This window comes from Triticum dicoccoides, chromosome 6A (genome assembly GCF_002162155.2).
Source record: "Triticum dicoccoides isolate Atlit2015 ecotype Zavitan chromosome 6A, WEW_v2.0, whole genome shotgun sequence".
NCBI lineage: Eukaryota > Viridiplantae > Streptophyta > Magnoliopsida > Poales > Poaceae > Triticum > Triticum dicoccoides.
The window spans coordinates 100,020,644-100,028,779 of NC_041390.1; positions in this window are offsets into that span (position 1 = coordinate 100,020,644).

Sequence of the window (8,136 nt, forward strand, 5' to 3'; positions counted from 1 at the left end):
GACATCCTCCCCGCGCCCCACTGCCCTATCCCTACGGCCCCCGTGAGCTCCTCCTCCTCCTCTCCCCCTCTCCCCCTCTCCCCCTCTTCCCTGTGTGAACTACGTGTACTTGGTTATCTCTGTTTCCTGTTTAGTTGCATTCTTCTCTACCATGATGGCACTGTACTTAGGTACTGGGCACTGCATAATGCAATACACATGTAGGTTTCTTGTATTTGCAAAGAAAATATAGTGGCTTTAAAGTATATATCTGAATAATGTATGACTTTATGAATTGGCTTGCATAAGAAAGTGTAAATCTGTCTTTGTGTATTGGATTAATGTGTAAATTTTGGCCTTCCTGATCGTCCATGGATTACCATTTTCCTTCCAAACTCATAATAATATAGTTATCTAATCACTAATGTACCTCTTGAAAGTTGAAACGCTTGACGGTATCTACAGATGAGGCTCAATGTAAGCTAGCTGGTCTCTGTGCGCTCTCTGCACTTGCAGAGTTGCCAACTAGACAAAATAATTCTTAATTCTTTTTTGAACTATACGTATCTTGTTCAATCGAATTTACAATCTAGGATGTCAGTATAGTTCTAGTAATACCTATTTTAATTTCTTAATACTAGTGTTTTCTTAACTAGAAACTATAGGAGGGCTCTGATGATAAAATTTGTTTCAGAAACAAACATTTACAATGGAATATATACAGAGGAAAGGTAGAATGTAGAGAGGGTAGAGGGGACGGAAGCTGGAGGGGTGACTGGCAGTTAAGCTGATCAAGCCATGACTTAGAGAGGTGCTGCAAGGTCCTCGTTTCATCCTACAGAAAGCAGGAAGAGATCTGTCGCAATACCACTATTGGATTTTGTCCCGGTCACACTCACCTTTTAAATTTGGATCAGAGGTAGCAATAAGTTTGTTCTGGGAAGCAATGAACAAATTGTGTAGTCTGATTAAACACACACACACACACAGTAACAACAAACCAATGTGGGTTCTGAATCACTACTGGCGCAGCAGGTCTTTTGCTGCAAAGGGATTGTTGATTAATTTGCTAATCACAGTCTAACAAGAGACAACAACAATGCATATATGTACAATTCCAGGATTCATCTTACTTTACTGATGAAACGACAGATTCTTTTCACTGATGAAACCATAAACCAACATCAGCAGTAGCAGGTTGAGGCCATTTCCTCTGAAATTTGCCAGCCATTTGATCAACATTTCAGTGCAATAAATTGCAATATTTCCATCTAAGTATCCTTGCTCGGCTTCTGGTGTTTTTATTGCTATAGGATTACTAAATGGGATCTTCTAGGATGTTATCTGTTGTTCAAAAAACTGAAAATGTAGCAGTTGTGACTGAATATCCAATCTAGTGGATAGTAGTGGAATGCTAGTTTAGCTGGTTTGTTGCTGTGTAGGATCTTTATTGTTGGTGCCTCAAAACTGAATATGGTTTTTTCATAACATAACTTGAGGAGCAGTTTATTTAGTAAAATGTGATTTTAGGTATCTCTTTTACTATGTACTTGACACACTTCTTGTTTACGCATTCACTGTATGTTGCAATTTCTTCTTCCTAAGAGTTCATTGATGTAGATGCTTTCCTGATTTTTATTGGGAGTAAAAACAAGAATCTTTTCTCCCTGTATAGTAACAGGGCAAAGGTGAAAGTTGCATGTTGTTTTCTCTGTAATTTAAGAATGTGATTTAGTAAATTACAGTGTAATCTCTCCTGGTAAATATAGACAATAGTAAATTACAGTTGAGTGTAATATACCCTAGAATTACAGTGTAATTTAGCCCATATTTTAAGTGTAATCTCCATGATTAAATTTTTTGTATAGGCTCATTCTTGTTATATATTCTTTGTATCGTTGCAGTGCAGTTCTTGTTATATATTTCTGGTTGTTAGACTGTTCAGCTATGCAGAGTCTGAGGCACCGTCTAGTTCTCAGGTCTTAGCTCCCAGCTTGATTGATACTCATGTTATTAAGTCTGAACTAGTGAACATATGCGGTTGAAGATGATACGTTTCTGGAAGTTAACTTGCATCTAAACAGAGGCAACTCTGCATTGTTTCTGAATCACATTTCAGTAAAAAGTTAAATGGAATGTGGTAACAAATGCACCAAAAGATCAAGCAGGGTCACTGCTGTAGATTGCAGTGGCATGGATATTTACACCACATTTCTTGTTGACACTAAACTACAATACATCAGGCCTTATTATAAGTAGCAAAACCATGGAGTGAAGAGGCTCAGCCACATAGTGACCTGACTGAGTCATTCTAGTTTCTTGTATGTGTCCAGCCGGCTCAGAGCACCGTCTGGCAGAGCCTTCGTACTGTTGCTGATCACTTCCCTCGATTGTTTCAGCTCAGTCTTGCCTGCAATGAACCAATTCTCCTTTTATCCATTTGATTGGCTCCTATTATAATTGCAGAGGATAAGAAGAACTTGCTCTGTTCTTGCTTGTACACCAATATCTTCTTCAACTGCTGCATTTACTTTCATGTAACAGTCTTGTACCCAATGCTTCAGTGGCAGTGCATCCTAAGCAATGGAGGCCTTTTTTCACATGCCAATGTATTTTCCATGTTGTGATGGAGGCCTTTTTTGCCTTGTCCACCCGAGAGGCCCTTGAGTTTGCTGGAATGTCGATTAACTTCCGTTCCGGCAAATTCGGGTACTCCATATGTCCTATTTTCAGCAAAGGTCATGTTGAAATTTTCCGTGAATTTTAGCATGACTTTGCTAAAAATAGGACATATGGGGTACTTGTGACTAATGCATGGGCCGGGGTATCTTAGTAGTTAATTAAGTAGGATCAAGTGCCCCGGCGTACTTGTGACTAATGCATGGATTTTCGGGTGCCTCGGTGTCGATAAAAACCGAAATGACGAAAGCTTAGGCTTTTAGGGTGCCTCGGCGTCGAAAAACCCTCAATGATAAAAGCTTAGCTTTTAGGATGACTCGGTGTCGACAAACCCTAAATGATGAGACCATGATCTTGTTCCTTGACAATAACCAACTTTTTGACCAAACTTTGTTCCTATTTATAGAGAAACATGGCCAACAACGATGAGGCTGGGGGTTCGAGCGGCAAGAAATTCTGGGAGCTGTCCCAGGAGATGGAGGAACAACCTCACTTGTATGAGGACGCCGCCTTCCCCACCGATCCTGAGACCACTGATGGTACCGCCGAGGATGACCCCACTGATGCCACCACTGATGGTGCCGCCGAGGATGCCACCACTGATGATGGCGGCGCATGCACAGATGGCAACCAACCGAAGAGGCAACGGAAGGACCGGCGCCCGACCGTGCTCCGCACCCTCAAGGAGGAAGTTACTGAAGTGGACTCCGACGGGAATCCAACAGCGCCCGAACGAATAGTCAAGGGGTACTCGCTTCAGCTCGGGTGCATTCTCCGGAGCACCATCTCGATCAACACCGAGAACCTGAGGCATCCTGACCGAGGCAATTTGCATAACATCCTCTTCACGAAGCTGCACGAACGATACAAGTTCCACGCTGAATTTGAAAACACAAGCCTCAAAGGGAATAAAGTGAACAATGCTGCCCTCACGAAGATGAGCAAGGCCCTGTCTACTTGGAAAAGCAATGTGAAGAGAATGATCGAGAAAGGTGAGAGTTATGAGAAGATCAAGGAGAAAAGTCCTTCGATCACCGAAGATGACTACAACGACTTCAAGATCAATTTCTCGAGCACCGCAAACTCCGAATCAAGTAAGTGGGGGAAAGAAATGCAGGAGCTGAACTTAGGGGAACACACACTCGGTCCCGGCGGTTACAGAGTGGCGGAGCCTATATGGGACAAGGAGGAGGCGGACCATGCCGAGCAAGGCCTACTGCCCCTCTTCGATAAATACGGTGACAAGCAGACCAGGAACTTTGTCAGGGCCCGGTACAAGAAGGACCCGAAAACAAAGGAGCTTACCACAGATCCGAAGACCAGGGCGCTTGAGCTTGTTCTGGTAAGGAATACACCCCCGCGTAATTAGCTCCATATGGTTGCATTCTAATTAATGAAGCCAAATTTCTAAATGGTTCACATTCCTTCCGCAGGCGACTGAAAGCAGTAGCGCGGGGTCGACTAAGAGCAACCCTTGGGACACCACTCTAAATAGGGCATTGAATGTAATGAAGAACAAGGATAAGCTCAGTAAGCCGATGTCAGCTGGTCGTGTGGCTGGCAAAGGCTTGTCGACAAAATGGTCGTCATACTATAACACTGGTGGGCTAAAGGAGAAAAAGACCAGCTCGGAAAGCCAGGCGCGCGAGGTTCAAGAACTCAGGGCACAGGTGGCGCGGATTCCGGAGATTCTCCAAGAGCAAGTGCAACAACAACTCGGAGCGACGATCACCGCCCTTGTGCCTACCTTGATCCAAGGGATTAGTGCGTGGATTGCGGGCGGCCAACAGGGGCCGCCCCCGATTCCTAGCTTCACGGCCAGCAACTCGCAGAACGCGATGGCAGGGCCATTGGTGTCTCCGGTGGAGGCGGCATTGGTGTCTCCGACGCCGGCACGGGAGCTTAATGCACCCGGGTGTATGCCGGCCGGCACCTCTGCAGCAAGCGGCCCCTCCGTCAACTGCACGCCCGCCGTTGGCGGTGCCTCGACATTAGCCGAGCTCGACGCCATCATCACAGTAACTAATTAAGCCTCTCTCGGCCGAGGACTTCATCTCCTTGCCTTTGACTGGGCATCCCTAACGCCCTACATGTTTTCGCTGGGCGCCGCCGACGTTCCGTGCACTCTCCTGCACTTCGTGAACAACGAGTTGGTCGATGTCGCCAAGGGCAAAATCGTTCAACCGGGCAACCCCTTGTTCCACGGTACCCAGATGCCACCCAACTTGTTTAGGGTTCAACTGGTTCGGGTGCTGCCTGGCTGCGATGAGTTGTTACCTCCGATTTGACCCGTCGGGGCCGACGATGATGACGTGATGACCCTCAGCGCCTGCCTGAGCTGGCCCCTGCTTTGGCCGAAGAGCTAGATTCGTTTGGGGGCGGGGGACACTACCCCAAAGACAACACCGCCAGTCGTGCCGGCGCCAAGTCGGCCCCATGGCAAGACCGCCGCAACGGTGCCAGACATCCCTATGCAACTGGATCCAAACATGCATATGGCACAGGATCAGAACGACGACGACGACGATACATTTGCCAACGTCGATCAGTACTTTGCCGATCATGGGTACGCTGGCGACTTCATGGGGCCTCCTTCTCAAGAACCCAACCCAACAAAAGACGTGCGCGATCTAGCTGGTACCGCGGAGAAGCCAAGTTGCAACAGGCGTCGTCTGCAGTTCAGCTCTCAGGAGACGCCTCCAGCTGCCGACTTCACCGAGCCTCAGATAGGCGAGGTGGGAAATATGATCAGCCCCAACACACTCAAGAAGGCGGTCTGTGAGCAGAACTCGGTCCCATTATAGGAGAAGAAGAAGGCACGCAAAAGAAAGACTAGCAAGGGTGCGGGCCAGCCGTTACCAAGTACGATATGTGCTCAGGACGGGCCACCTTCACCTGAGGATATCTCGAGGAGGGTGCATGTGGTGGGTAGGCCGATGCTACCGAGAAATATGCTCGATGCTGCAACCGGTGCTATGCGGAGTCTGCATGACAGTGTTCTTTCTTTGGAGAAGCGGCATCTCGCAGAGAAGGATGTGGCATACCCGGTTTTCGCGGCCAAGGTGCCAGAGAGCAAGGGCTTCGTGGATAACTCCATCAGGGGTACGATCATCCTGCGTTTTGATGACATCCACACTATGTTGAACCTTCATCCGCTGCACTACACCTTCGTTCGGCTATTTTCGCTGAGTATGGAGATGCGGATCATTCGCGACAAGACCCCGGACATCGTGATAGTCGACCCCTTCTACATGCGTGCCAAGATCTTGGGCAGCGCTGGGGACCGGCAAGTCGCGAGTTCTTACCTCGAAGGCGTCATTCTGGCAAACGAAGATCAGGATAACTTCCTCGTGCCTTACTTTCCCGAGTAAGTCCTCCCCTCAACTGCCCCGTAACATATGAATTCTTAGATTTCGATCGTTTTTCTTTTAACATTCCGTGTTTTCTGCAGTGACACACATTGCACGCTCATCCTCCTAAGCCCCAAATATTCCATGGCCACGTATTTCGAGCCGGACCGTCAGTCGAACGTAGACTACACAAATGTCAAGAAGGTTCTTGATGATGTTCTCCCCGGCTACGTCAAATCTGGAGGCACCTTCACCAGGCCTATTCGTAAGTACGGCAAGCACGTGTTCTCCCACAATACGACGTTCTGCCGTGTCAAGCAGCCGCCTGGCGGTCAGAAGGGTGCCTACTACGCCATCCATCACATGCGGGCGATCGTACGGGACCATCATCAACTTCTGCTACCGAGTAGACTCAAAGATTGGGCCGCGAGCGTGTCGGCAATCCAGGACGCGGACATCAGACAATAATTCTTTCGCATCCAGTCGGAGTTTGCGGAAATCATCCATCAAGATGTCCTTCGTACCTCGGGGCAGTTCTACCTCAGAAATCAACCGTCCAATAGTGACATCGACACAATCCTACAAATGCAGGCTGACAACGCCCGTTGTTTCATGACTCCCACGATAGACGTCGGCTTCATCCACGCTCCGGTCCCTTGAGTCGAGTCGAAAGCAGTGATGTTGTGTCTAGTTCTGAAACATCGATTGGCTCATGTTGTAATTAAACTTTTATGAACTTGTAGTATGTCTCTTTGGTTTTGAGAGTCATTCAACTTAGATGTAATCGATGCTATTAATGTCTTACTTTTCTCTTCCGATCATTCTGTTGCATACTTATATATTGCTTATGTATTGTCTGTGAATTGGTACTAATGTTTCGTTTGGCTACTGCATAGCGATGCCGTGGTATGTCGTGTACAAGGGTAAGGTTCCCGGAGTCTACGACGATTGGGAGGAGTGTCGGAGACAGGTTCACCGATGCAGCGGTAACAGTTACAAAGGGTACGCCACTAGGGCCGAGGCCGAATCTAGATACGCCCGCTATCTAGCGGGAGAGGAGAGGGAGCGTTGGAGGAACCGGATGAAGACGAGTTTCATCGTGATGATGCTCATCGTGATGACCGCAGCTCTCTTCTATGTGATGGTAGTTTAGATGATCGATATCGACTTGTAATGTGAAGACAAACTCGCGGTCTCGAGACTTGTAATATAATGTTCTATCTTTGTTCGGTCTTTTCAATTCGGAGACTAATATGATGAATTGTATTCGGAGACTAAAATGATGAATTGTATTCAGAGACTAATCTTCTATTGTATTCGATGAATCTGTTGTTCATGTGTGCTGTCTATATTTTGTCCAATTATACATTTTGTAACCTGTGCAAAAAATAGAAAATAAAAAAATAAAAAAACCCTAATATTCATACTAATGGCGCATCACATCATAGTGCGCCATTAGTATGCCAAAGGATACTAATGGCGCATCATTAAACAGTGGGCCATTAGTATGCCGAAGTTACTAATGGCGCATCATGTTGTCGTGCGCCATTAGTATGCCAAAGCACCTGGGTATACATGGCCCCCTGGGAGGCATACTAATGGCGCACTATTGTATATACTAATGGCGCATCTGAGGTGCGCCATTAGTAAAATATACTAATGGCATGCTACTAATGGCGCACCACTAATGTGCCATTAATGGCCAAATTAGATGCGCCATTAGTAGGCCTTTTCCTAGTAGTGCATTCCACGCGGCGCAACTAGTGTTGCACCATCAGGGCACGTAACCGTGGGGCCCTCCTGTCAGCCCGTATATGAAAGAAAGAAATGGTAGTGTGAGTCTGTACTATGTTAATAAAATAGGAGTACATTTTAGGGTGATCATACGGTCACTGGCTCACCATATAGCTCCATAATTTGTTGATAACACGATCAATTGACCAGTCAAATGGTCCGCATTCAGAAGCGCACGTTGCCATAGGGCCCACCCGTCAGCGCATATATGAAGGACAAAAATGGTAATAAATTAGTGGTCGGTGGGTATTCGAAGTCGTGAGACCTCTGGTTGGCAGTCACCGGCGGTTGGGGGCGTTCATTGGGCGGTGGGGTGGGGATCCCCGGAGAAAAA